The sequence below is a fragment of the Malaya genurostris genome, chromosome 2 (assembly GCF_030247185.1).
Source record: "Malaya genurostris strain Urasoe2022 chromosome 2, Malgen_1.1, whole genome shotgun sequence".
NCBI classification, from domain to species: Eukaryota; Metazoa; Arthropoda; class Insecta; order Diptera; family Culicidae; genus Malaya; species Malaya genurostris.
Window position 1 is genome coordinate 130,404,008 of NC_080571.1, and position 14,449 is coordinate 130,418,456.

At 34.5% G+C, this 14,449-nt stretch overlaps 1 long non-coding RNA gene across 1 annotated transcript; it reads left to right on the plus strand.

Moving 5' to 3' along the window:
- Positions 1-4,297: 4,297 nt before the first annotated feature.
- LOC131430193 (uncharacterized) lies at positions 4,298-4,903 on the plus strand. The gene is made up of 2 exons (XR_009229496.1): positions 4,298-4,695; positions 4,750-4,903. It is a non-coding gene; the product is annotated as an uncharacterized LOC131430193 (long non-coding RNA).
- The last annotated feature ends 9,546 nt before the right edge of the window (positions 4,904-14,449 follow it).

A 14,449-nucleotide genomic window follows, 5' to 3' on the forward strand; every position in this document is an offset into this window, starting at 1 on the left:
CGTAAGTCCGCGCATACACTTTTGTTTATGCTTTGGTACATTGGTCAAAACATTGCCAATTGACGAAAGTAGCATTAATGATTATTTTTCATTGATTTCGACATACGTCAAATGTGTTGACAGATTTTTTAGTGAATCTATAGTGAATCGAGAAACGGTTTTCGGGTAGTGCGTGTATTAGGACATTCCTAACAAAATGCAATAAAAATCTCGGTTTGTTTACTTTTGTTACTTAGGTCGTAATGAACATTTTATACAGAATTAATTGTTTTGAGCATTATTACATAATAAAAGAATGCATTCACCAAAACATTTTACATGTTTATTTCAAATCAAAAACCGAGTCTAAAAATTTAAATATAATAAATATTTCTTTCTTAGCATAAAGTTTTTAAAAAAATCTGTAAAATCGTGTAAATTTACGTCTTCTGAGACCGACATATACGAGCGTAAACAATGACTCATTTTTACAGTAGATCTACACTGAGCTAAATTTTCTATTTCACATTATATGATATTCTAATGATTTTGCACTATTAGCATTTCCAATAATAGTTACAAGATGTGTTCAACATCATGTCAAATATATGAGATAATCTTATGAAACATAAAACTCTTCTTAACATTATTTTTACAGGATTTCCATATAACGAATGAAATTTCCTGTCTGAGTAAAATTTATTGGCGCGTCTTATAGCCATTACTAGATATCCGCACAACATACATTGGAACAATTTATGAAGCGCATATTATATTCACTTCGAATTTATTTAGATAGGTTCATATATACCATATGACTAGTTAAGTATAATATATATATATATATATATATATATATATATATATATATATATATATATATATATATATATATATATATATATATATATATATATATATATATATATATATATATATATATATATATATAAAACTTTCAATGGAGGTCATACGAATAGTAGTTAATTGCAAACTACTACTTTTCTTTGAGGATTCAAGCTATACTAGTATTCCGTTCGGTAAGGGAGCACCTCATGATATTTGCGAAAGAGAAGTGAGATCCCGTGACTGAAAATATAAAAAAAATGAATCTTACTAGACAGATAGAGTAATGAAACGTACCGGATATATATTTCATGGTCCGTTAACGCATATCCTTGAACGAAGTTGGATAAGCTGTTTTTTCAGCGATTTAAAATTACATTGAGATGCGGAACTTCCTGAAAAAAATGGTCTGGAGAAGTTGACGAATATTGAGGACACAACTATTCCTTCAGCTTCAAGCAGTACGATTCACGACTTTCATCGGATTTCCATATAAATTATATGGGATATTTTTATAACTTTCATTATGATAACGTCCATTTAGATTTGACGTACACATCAAATAAAAATTATAAGTTTCTATATAATTTCTATGAATTATATTCGGCATATGATTCATATGACAAATCTAATGAATATAAATAAGATTTTCATTTCAGTGTACCACATATTTTAAAGAATTGAAGCATGTAAATTTACACGTCTGCTCTAAAAGTAGTGTATGTTCGACACATATGTAAATCATTCTTGTAAAATTCAGTCATTTTACGCATTATGTTCTTATGATATGAGGCATATGTGGATATACGTCACCAGTAAATTTAAGAATATTTGAAACACATACACTGAAATGAAAATCTGTTTTCTATTCATTAAATGTGTCATATGAATCAATTGTTTTTATTTATTATAGATGTCATATGGAAACATATAACTATAATTGATAGTGTATATGAAATTTATATAATATACAATAACTTTCAAATATCCATAGCCATAGTGAAAATATTGGGAATATCATATATGAGCTGTATGAATGTTCGATGACATGTATATAACAAAATTTAACAAATACGGAAAAAATAATGATGGCTACCCGAGAACAACGCGTTTTATTCGAGTTGGGATTTCCGCAACATTTTCTAGAAGTTTTGAGTGGTATGTATTTTACTTCGTATATATTTTGTACTCAATAATACTTTTTCACTTCAATCAGGTTGTGGTATCGGTTTATTTGAGTTGGCGAACATAGGAAAGGATTATAATAAAAGTGATATATGATTAGGTGATACGATAATAAAACGGTAATATGTAATGTTTATATAAATAAATATTTTAATTTGTTATGAACAGAACGTTGACTTTGTTTTATTTTATATGTCATATAAAATGGACTACATTAACCTGAATAAATACGTTTCAATATAATACCAAATGCATTTCAAAAGGTTTTCCGATATTTCTTATATGATTTGCCTATTTGTGACTATAGAACACGCTAATAGATTCGATTCAGACAAGAAATTTCATTTGCTATATTGAAATCATATGAGAATAACTTCCAGAAGAATGTTATGCTTCATAGCATTAACATATATACTTGACATGATGTTGAATACACCACATAGCTATCATTGAGAATTCCAATAGTGCAAAATCATTACAATATCATATAATGTGAAAGTGATAATTTGGCTCAGTGTAGAAAGCTGCTGGGGCTGCCAATTTATTTTGTTATAAATTTTAAATTCAAATTTTAAAAGTGACATAAATTATGCATCTAGAACTAGAACACTCCTGGGCATGCCCTTAGATTTGCATTAACCGAAAACGACAATACTCGATAAACATTAGAAAATGTCCCGAATGGAAATGACAATTTCCCTTTGTTTACTTTTTCTTTCAATTGTTACGGCATATTGCTGTAATTTCCAATTCTCGGTTAGTTTTTCATAAGGGCGTATAAGCAAGTGACAGTTTCTCTTTGTTTATTTTCTCTTCTATTAATTACCAAGCGGTTTCCACGTTTATCACTCAACTCTTTGCATTAAATGATACCCGAAACATTCGACTTTCAAACAGAATAGTGATATCAAAGAAAATCATTTTAATCACATCACAATAATCGAAAGAGAGAGTGATTAAAGAGAAACTGTCACTTGCTTATACGCCCTAATGAAAAATCAACCGAGATATGAAAGAATTTGTCAATTCGACCGTCGCACGACAAAAGGGCCTAACTGCAAATGACAGTTTCTCTTTGTTTACTTTTTCTTCCACGATTTACCGAACTTATTTTATATTTAACGCTCTACTCTTCGCAAATCTTTCAAGGTAAACTACAAGCTTTCGATTTGTATTGAAAACTTTAGAGAATTGGCAATAATGGCTCCGTAATAATCAAAAGAGAAAGTAAACAAAGAGAGGTTCTCTTTTGCAGTTAGGCTCTTTTGTCGTGGGACTATCGAATTGCTTTCAGGCCTATTCGAAATGTTTACGTCGGACTGTTTGATAAGCAGGGATGCCAGGTACACAGATTAATCTGTGTTTCACAGATTTTCAACTTTCTGCACTGATTTTAAAAATCAATCACGGTTTATCACCAAAAAGTACAGAGCGGTTGGCAATAGTGAGACCTTTGTGCTCACCAAAATGATTCCGACCAGCTTTTATGGTACGGGAAATGCGTACAGATTTTCGCAGAGAAGTTTTTGGCTTGATCACAGTTTTTTGAAAAAAATGTCCTGGCATCCCTGTTGATGAGTTAAGGGCATATTCAGTAGTAGTCTAGTTCTACATAGATAATTTATGCCAGTTACAAAATTTAAATCTCAATTATAAACCAAGAAAAACTGGCAGCACCAGCATACTGTTGGTGTTGCCAGTTTTTCTTGTTATAAAATATATATTTAAATTTTAATAGTATCAACCGAAATATTTGAAATACGGGTAAAACACTTTTACCCGTGTTGCAAATATTTCGGTTGATTTTTCATAATGGCGTATAAGCAAGTGACAGTTTCTCTTTAATCACTCTCTCTTTCGATTATTGTGATGTGATTAAAAAGATTTTCTTTGATATCACTATTCTGTTTGAAAGTCGGAAGTTTCGGGTATCATTTCATGCAAAGAGTTGAGTGATAAACGTGGAAACCGCTTGGTAATTAATAGCAGAGAAAGTAAACAAAGAGAAACTGTCACTTGCTTATACGCCCTTTTGAAAAATTAACCAAGATATACAAAAAATAGAACGGCATCGTAGGCAGAGTTGCCATTTTAAAATCTGTGTTCCAATTTAGAAATCTGTGTACCATCTGTGTTATAATTGTTTTTTTTTATAATCTGTGAAAATCTGTGAAAAACTTTCAAAAAGTCTGAAATACTCATAAAAATCTGTGAAAATCTGTGAATTTTGATAAAGTCTGTGTTCTGTGACACAGAATCTGTGTGCAAAACAGGCAAAACAATCTGTGATTTTACAGAAAAATCTGTGAATATGGTAACTCTGATCGTAGACCAGTTTTAAATTTGACAGAAGAACTGGTCGAATAAATATAAATAGAACGGCTTGCTGGGAATACGTTTGCTGCAGTTTCTTCTCTATTATAGATCTTCCATATAGAACTTCTAGCTGCTGAAGCTTCTCTAAATGGTTAATTCAATTGTAAGCAATGGATGCAAATATTGAAACGTTGAATAATAATGTACAAGAAAAAGAGAAGATACTACATGACATGAACAACAAGCTAAAAAACTACCAAAGCCGCTTGAGTATGTTTACTGGTGACATGTTAGGTTTAGAACAAGATAACAATCAAATCAAGGAACAAATAAAATCTACCACAAATGTACAGCGATATCGGGAAACTCGTATGCCTTTAAATATATTTCAATGATATTTTAAAATAAATATTTTTGTTTTAGGTCAAATGACTTCGGATGATGACATAAATGTCAAGCTAGAACTTGTGCGAATTGAAAAAGAATTGATGAACAGAATTTCACAGTTGGACTCAGGAAAAACACAAATTTAAACTTATTTTCATTAAACAGTTGTATTTGTATCATCAAACCAAAAGTTAATGTCTTATTTGTCGTTTTAATTTTATTAAACTTTCACTGGGTCGTTATAGATAGGCGAATTATAAAAATCCCAATTTATTAAATGTTCGAACCTTACCACATTACGAAAATCTGAATCGGCCCTTGCTTTTTCTCATTAAGGCGTTTCTTAAGGCGTTTTACATAAGTTTTGGCATTAGAAATGCCTTACCCTTCGCTATACGAGGGGGTGTCAATTAAAAGTTTCAAAAATAGCCGCTTAACTTTTTCTGTCATAATGTTGAACGTTAATAACTCAGTCATTTATTGATGGATTGATAACAGCCAATCGATTCGGAAACTTCTAATTTAAACATGTATGGCAACGTCGTTTCAGTATTTTAATAGCATACTATTGAAAAAATGATTAGAATCGAACTGTTTTCATCCACCAATCCCAGTTGTACAAATTGACGTCATTTTCTTGTTCGGCGTACACGCAGAAAAATGGAGCATGTTTTAAAGAATAAGATAGTAAGTAGATTTTCAAATTTGATTTTTGTTAATATCTATCTAGAATAAGATTGTTTCAAACCAATTTCCCCCTTCAACATCAACAATGATCTCTGTTTGATGTGAATAAACATTACGGTCTAACTCAACGAAAACAATTTCTGTTACACCTGATTTTATTGTTGAAATAAACTACAATTTTTTTGCTTATAAACAAAAGTTGAGTTGATTTTATTGGCCAAATCTGTGTTGATTCAATTCTAATTTATCTTTATGTTAATGAAAAATTTAATTCCTTTCATCTATGATCTAATTTGCATAATGATACAACGCCGTTTATTGTTGAAATAAACCGTGTCAGTTATATTTCTTACAAACCATAGAAACTTTTTCAACTGTGAATAAACAAAATAGTTTGTACGTGTTTCAAAAAGTGAAATTTCATCTGCCCATTTCCTTTCCGTGGAGCATTTCAACAATCCAAACGTAAGTATTGATAATCAATAATATTAGAAACCTCATATTACATAACACGTTTTCTTTACAAAAAAATTGTTACAGGATATCTCTATTTTAACTGATCTGCAATGGCATCGCGCCGTGATTGTGGTTTGGAAATAATTGTAATTTCATTAATGTAAGTAATTAGAATTGCTAAAATAAAATAAATCGAGAAAAAATGTATCAAAAATAACCTGCTGAATTATTTTGAAAGAAATTATTTTTCTCTTAACAATAACAAAAGAAAGGATTTTGAGAAACAAAAAGTGTAAGTAGAAAGAATAATCATTTTAGGTTTATATCTTATCATTTATTTCAACTGCTGTTGCATTATTTTTAATAACCCCTTGTTATCGCCATTACAACGACTCCTTGTGTGCCCCTTGTATTTTTACCCGCGGATTTTGGTCAGTTGAATTGAAGCTATGCTTGAATACAGTTATGTTAAGAACTGGTGAATAAAAGATTTATAACGAATACCCAGAGTATTTATTTGAGAATAAAACATGGTGTCAGAAGTTGACGTGTGCTTCTAAGTACGTTTTCTTGGTGTCAGTTAATTTTTTATCGGACTGAGCTAGTCGCTAGGTATAGGCGGCCATATTGCATTTTACTCTTGCAAACGGCAAAGTGTTATTGGAATCAAAGTCATTCGATCCTCATCAATATGGATCCCGAGCAGTTTGCTAAGTTTCTTGATCACCAAACAAAAATGTTTGGTCAGCTTTTAACCAAATTCACCCCGCCACAACATCAGCCAGTACCAGCTGTGATGGGACCAAACTTGGCTGTTCCCCAACCATCACCACTCGCACTAGATGGTGATATGGAGCAAAATTTCGAATTTTTCGAAAAAAGCTGGTTTGATTATTCAAAAGCTGTCGGAATGGACCATTGGCCCGATGTGGAAGATTCTCAGAAAGTTAGTTTTCTTATGTCAGTAATTGGTGAACTTGCACGAAGAAAATACTTCAACTTCGAATTGACTGATGCACAAAAAGCTACTGTCCAGAACGCTCTACAAGCGATTCGTGAGAAGGTTACAGCGAGACGTAACATAATTGTTGACCGTTTAGATTTCTTCTCTGCCTCCTAATATTCCAGTGAAACTATCGATGACTACGCCTCCTGCTTAAAGGTACTTGCTAAATCTGCAAAGTTCGGTGCTTTGGAAACAGAGTTGGTAACGTTTAAGGTTGTCACTGCCAACAAATGGTCATACTGACGTACCAAGATGCTTACTGTTTCTGATATAACATTGCTTAAAGCCAACGATATGTGTCGTGCAGAGGAAATTGCAGCAAAACGCTCAATAGATATGTCAATCGCTTCAAGTTCAGCAGTAAAGAAAATTATCAAGCCCAAATCAAAAAACCTTCACTGCAAGTTTTGTGGTGATCGTCATGAGTTTTCGAAAGGAGTATGCCCAGCTGTAGGAAAACGGTGCCATCGTTGTAAAGGAAAAAAGCACAAAAGTTTGTCACAAACGCTATCAAAAGTCACCGAAACAGCCAAAGCGAGTAAAAGAAATCCCTGAAGAATCGAGCGAATCTGAAGAGTCATCAACGGAAAAAACTCTAGAGAAAGCGAAGGAGAGTACGAAATCGGGAAAAATTTACGATAACACTGCCAAGGGTGGGAATGTTTTAGCCAAACTCGATTTGAAGTTCTCCGATGGTTGGAAATCGATTAAATGTGAGCTAGACACTGAGGCTAATACCAGCTTAATTGGTAATGAGTACTTGACCAAGCTTTGTGATAACCCACCTTTACTTCCTTCGAAACTTCGTCTGCAAAGCTTTGGAGGAAATCCTATTAAAGTTCTCGGTGAAGTGAAAATTCCATGTCGCCGAAAGAATCGTGAATTTATGCTCATACTACAAGTGGTGAACGGAGATCATTGCCCTCTGCTGTCAGCAAAAGTTTCACGCGTACTCGGTTTCGTGAAGTTTTGCAAATCGGTATCGTTAGAGAAGTCATCACAGTCATCACTTTAGAATATATATCGTGTCGAAGCGCAAAGAATTGTAGATGCTCATGCTAATATCTTCGCTGGGTATGGCCAACTTCCTACTTCCTACAGTTTCTCTAGAAGTAAACAACAGCATCTCCCCAATCATACAATCACCCCGAAGAGTACCAATCGCAATGCGAGATAAGCTAAAAAAGGAGTTAGAATCTTTAGAGAAGGAAGGATTAATTGTCAAAGAACTAAAGCATACACAATGGATCAGAAACATTGTCATAGTTCAACGTGGTACTGAATCGTCTGGTATCAGAATCTGCTTGGATCCTATTCCTCTCAATAAAGCTCTGAAAAGACCAAATTTGCAATTCGTGACGTTGGATAAAATCCTTCCTGAGTTAGGACGTGCCAAAGTATTTACGACTGTGGATGCCATAAAAGGATTTTGGCATGTGGTTCTGGACGAGCAGAGTAGTAAGCTTACTACATTCTGGACACCTTTCGGACGCTATCGGTGGACTCGTTTGCCATTCGGAATTTCTTCAGCCCCAGAGATTTTTCAAATGAAATTACAGGAGGTTATTCAAGGACTCAAAGGTGTCGAATGCATCGCCGATGATTTGCTTGTTTACGGAACCGGCGATGACTTTGAAGCAGCCTTGATCGATCACAACCAGGGACTCGAAAAACTGCTCACACGTCTAGAGGACTACAACGTCAAACTAAACAAATCAAAGATGAAGTTGTGCGAAACATCCGTAAAATTTTACGGTCATATGTTATCGGACCAGGGTATCAAACCAGACGACAGTAAGATATCGACAATAAGGAACTTTCCAACACCTACAAACAGCAAAGAAGTCCATCGATTCATCGGTATGGTAAATTATCTAATCGCATAAAATCACTGGTAGCTGATATTGGCACACTCCGATACTACAACATCAATCAACCATTAATAGTAGAGTGCGATGCAAGTTGCTTCGGACTAGGTGTTGTGGTTTATCATAAGTATGGAGTCATTGGATACGCCTCACGTACGCTCACGCTAACTGAAAGGAATTATGCACAAATTGAGAGAGAGCTGCTAGCGATTTTGTTTGCATACATTCATTTCGATCAAATAATAGTCGGTAACCAAAAAACAGTTGTGAAAACAGACCACAAACCTCTCGTCAGTCTGTTCAAAAAGCCTCTTCTCTCAGCTCCACGACGACTTCAACATATCCTGCTCAATTTGAACCGATATTCTTCGAGCATCGAATTTGTAACAGGAAAAGACAACGTTGTTGCCGATGCTCTGTCCCGAGCACCAATAGATGAAAAGCTGCCCACTGATTGTTTCAAAAAGTTAAATGTCTGCAAAATTGGGAAGGAGTTTGAAGTGCTTCAGTTAAGTAAGTTTCTATCGGTTTCTGATAATCGCTTGACTGAGATAAAAAAGGAAACAAGTAATGATCAGCCGCTTCAGCTAATTATCAGTTATATCCAGGCCTCCTACAGTCGACAGAGTACCAGACACAATGAAAGTTTATTACGGTTATCGCAGCGAACTATCTACACAAGATGGATTAGTTTTCTGTGGTGATCGCATTGTAGTGCCTTATGTTCTTCGAAGAAAGTTAATTGACAGCTGCCACGTTAGCCGCAATAGAGTGGAATCGACTTTGAAGCTAGCCAGAGCGAATCTCTTCTGGCCAGGAATGTCATCTCAGATCAAGAACGTAGTCAAGGAGTGCCAGACGTGCGCAAAGTATGCTGCTTCACAACCAAATCCACCGATGATGAGTCATTGCATTCCCATCTATCCTTTCCTATTAGTGTCAATGGATGTTTTTCAAGCCGAGTATCGTGGTTTTACTCGAAAATTCTTGGCGACGGTAGACCACTATTCGGATTTCTTGGAAGTCGACATCTTAAAAGATTTAACGCCCGAATCTCTTATTGATGTGTGTAAAGCCAATTTTGCTCGTCATGGAAAACAACAGATGGTGATTAGCGACAACGCTACTAATTTTGTCAATACAAAAATGATTCGATTCGCCAATGACTGGGATTTTGAGTTGGTTACTTCGGCGCCTTATCACCAACAAGCAAACGGTAAATCGGAAGCCGCTGTAAAGATTGCGAAAAGATTAATTAAGAAAGCAGAAGAAACTGGCACTGATTTTTGGTATGCGCTATTGCAATGGCGAAACATACCAAACAAGATTGGATCCAGCCCAGCAGCTCGTCTTTTCTCACGTTCGACGTGTTGTGGAATACTAACATCTGCAAATTTGCTTCCCCGAGTAGTGGAAGGCGTAACTGCTGCTTTCGAAAAAAAAACGAATTAACTACAAACAGTACTACGAAGAAAACTATGGACTGCCGGTACGATCACGGATTGTCTCAGTGAACGGTCGTATAATGTCAACGTTGACGGCGTCAGCTACCGGCGAAGTTCAATACATTTAATACCACGTAATGAACCCGATACGCTCGACGAACTGGGACGTATCTCACTACAAAATACTGGTATCCGTGAACACGTTGATTCTACCAACATTATTATGGAACAAAAACATCAAGTGTAAATCTATTTGAAAATGCTTCTTTACAACAACCTGCTTCGATGAATGTTCCTGAAGTTTCACTCTCATCAATACTGGCTGTTTGTACACCTGCACGTGAAAGGCTTACACAGAAAGATAGAGTTGCCATAACGCCTGTTGTTTTGAATTCTAGACCAAAAAGGCAAACTCGCATTCCAGAAAAACTAAAAGATTTCGATGTAACGTTCCAGTAGTTTTTTTTTAATATGGAGAGGATGTTGCATTTTTTAAATAACCCCTTGTTATCGCCATTACAACGACTCCTTGTGTGCCCCTTGTATTTTTACCCGCGGATTTTGGTCAGTTGAATTGAAGCTATGCTTGAATACAGTTATGTTAAGAACTGGTGAATAAAAGATTTATAACGAATAGCCAGAGTATTTATTTGAGAATGAAACAACTGCCAAGTTTATAAATTCAAAGCGCTATAAACATTACCTTCACTTGAAGTTAGTTCATTGTAAACTGATTTTGCAAGTTAAATTTACTATGGAATTGTTTGTTAAGAAACTGACTGGAATGCACAAGTCAAATATTTGTTATTTTTAACAAAATATTTATTGAAATAAACTAATTCACGGAGACAAATCAAACATCTAGTTTTGTAGTTTCAAGCAACAATGTTTGCTATATTGAACCAAATTTTCTTTTGTCACTATTTCAATAAAATAAATCGTTGCGAGAAACCGAAATTTAGTTACTTTTACAATATTTTTTCCTGTGTGTAGGAGGCTTTGCGTCATGCATAAAAAGCACCGCATCGTTCTGCGTAAAGAGGAATCTATAAATATACTAGCAGAACAGTCAAACTTCGTCTCGCCTGAAATTATTTTTTAAAATTTGTGTTCTCGAACAGCAGAGTTGCCAAACGTTAATGTTTCTTTCCATTATTTTACTGATTACCAGTGGTGGTAAAGCATCGATTCCGAACAAGCAAAACGTGTTCGCTCCGAACCAAAAAGCGAACCACCATCGCGAGTATAAATTTGCCGATACCATCTTTCGAGCAAGCATCGCCGAACCAAGAAGCGATGCTGATGGTGAAAGAACCGATGCTTTAGTTTGTGAGCATATCGTTACTAGTATGTTCATGAACATCCGATTCGAGTACTATAGGCTGTTGCTTCGGATGAACCGAACTTTGTCAGCTGCGGCTGGACGTTTCAGTGTTTGGGTAGCCTAGCAGTGTATGGTAATTTTGTACATTCTCAGAGAGCGTAGGGTGGTTCAATATGATAAATTGAAAATGTTTTAACATTTGCAAATTCGATATTGAAAAAATTGGTGAGTCAAAAACAATTAAAATGGAGTAATTTTGGGCATTTCCAACGAGCGTAGGGTGCCTGTATATGGAAAATAAAAATTTTTTTGACTAATCTAATTTTGATGCTATATTGATTGGTGAATTAATAGTAGTTCGAATTGGATAATTTTTTACATTTTCCGCGAGCGTAGGGTGGCGCAGTATGAAAATTTGTAAATATTTTGACTTTTACTAATATCATGTTTTATTAATTATTGAATTAAAAGCAATTAAAATTTAACAATTTTGGACATTTTCAGCGACCGAGGGTGGTTCTATTTGAAAAATTGACAAAAATTGAATCTTAGACTAATTCGATGGTCTGTTGATTCTGGAAATAATAGCAGTTCGAATTGGATAATTTTTTACATTTTTATTGAGCGTAGGGTGGCGCAATATGAAAATTTGTATATATTTTGACTTTTGCTGATTTCATTTTCCATTTAATAGTGAATCAAGAGCAATTAAAATTCGATCATTTTGGACATTTTCGACGACGATAGGGTGGTGCTATTTGGAAAATTTTAAAATTTTTGACTAATGTCGATTCAACGTTTTATTAATTGGTGAATCCATAGCAGTTCCAATAGGATTTCCAATTTTCAGCGAGCGTAGTGTGGTCCTATTTGAAAAATGTTAGTATTTGAATTTGCAGATCCGATGGTTTATTGATTGGTGAATGAACTAAATTCGAATAGGATAATTTTGGACATTTTCAGTGGGCGTAGAGTGGCCTAATATAAAAATATGGGAATATTTTACCTTTTTCTAATTCAATGTTTAATTGATAGCAATTGTAACATTAGAATTTTAAGCATTTTGTTCGGTGGTAACGCAGCTTTATATGAGAAATTGTGAACTATTTTGCCAATTCGGATGCTTTATTGATTAATATATAAATAGTAGTGGTGGTGAAACATCGGATTTAAACATGACAATCGTCGAAGGGCCTGTGATTTTGACTGTAATTTTTAACGCGCTACTGCTTTGCTCATCAACTGAAATAGAATTTAGTTTTGATGCTGTAGGTTCCAGCTTTTGCATTTTTTTGCTAGGAAAATATTTCTAATCAAATATGTACAAAGCATTGGTGTTCGTTTCCCGCTTTACCACTGGCATGGAATTGTAAATAATTTAAAAAATACAATTTTCTATATTAAGCCATCCAGCGCTCGCTGAAAATATCCAAAATTAACAAACGTCGCTCGCTCGCGAAAAAACGTCTCAAAATCATCCAATTCTACTTACTACTGATTCGCTCATCAATTGAACATTAAAATAGCAAATACGATCGCTGAAAATGTTCAATATCATCTTATTTGAACTGCTATTGATTCAATCAATCAATAGAGCATCGAATTGACATTAGTTAAAAACTTTAAAAATATACAGGTAGAACCATCCTATGGTCCCTGAATATGTAAAAAATGAGCAATTTGTAATTGTTATTAATTCACTATTAAATGAAACATTTTATCAGCAAAAGTCGAAATATTTACAAGTTTCATATTGCGCCATCCTACACTCACCGAAAATGCCCAGAATTATTCAATTCGACCTGCTATTGATACAACAACCAACAAATCATCGAATTGGGTATAAATCAGAAATTTTACAATTTTTCGAATAGGAAAACCCTACGGTGGCAGAGAATATTCAAAGATTTTTTAACTGTTAAATAAATCATCGAATTAGTAAAAAAAATCCGAATTTTTAAATTGCGCCAGCTCTCTGAAAATGTCTAAAATTATCCAAGTTGAACTGATATTGATTCAACAATCAATAGAACATCAAATTTACCTACCCTTGTTGAAAATACCTAAAATTACTCAATTTTCTTTGCTATTGACTCACCAGTTTATTAAACATCTAATTTGAAAGAGTAAAAAAAATCCTTTTTCATATTGAGCCACAAAAAGTTTACAAATTTTTGAACCACCTAGCTGTTCCAAATTATTCAATTCTTATTGTTATTGATTCTATAACCAAAAACCATAAAATTTGCAAAAGATCAAAAACTTACTATTTTCCATATCGAGCAACCCTAAGCACACTGATAATGTCCAAAATAATGCCATTTCAATTGCTTTTGATCGTTTTATCAATCGAGCAAAAGAAAGAATGCGCTGATCACGTGTGCATTGATAATTTCAAAACCAGGATGCGAGACTTGAAATCAACAAACCATCGTTTCGAACGCAGTTTACTCGGCCCTCGCCGATGGTCCGCCAACCGAACGGTTCGAATCAGATTGCTTCGTCGAACACCGAGCACAGAACACCTACGCATTAACCGAGGGAATAGTTTTCGAACCTATCGCATGCTTACGCTCGGTGAACATTTTTGAGTAAATTTGCAGAAGCATCGGCGTTCGGTTCGCAATTTACCACCACTGCTGATTACTTGGCTTACAATAAACGAATTACGACAAATTCATATCCAACACAATAACTTCGTCCCGAAGAAGAAATATCATCAAGAATTATTGTGGATATGTTCAATGCTTTTGTTACGCAAAAACTAAACAAATGCACCGTTTGCCATCTCATCCTTCGAGTCAGTGTATTGAACAGAGATTGTAGATCTCTCTCAAACTAAAGATTTGACATGTGGGATGATGGATTGGGTTGAATCATATCTGACTGGTCGTAGTATGACCGTGAGAATTGGCGACTGCGTTACTCCATCATTCATCGTGAGCTTTGG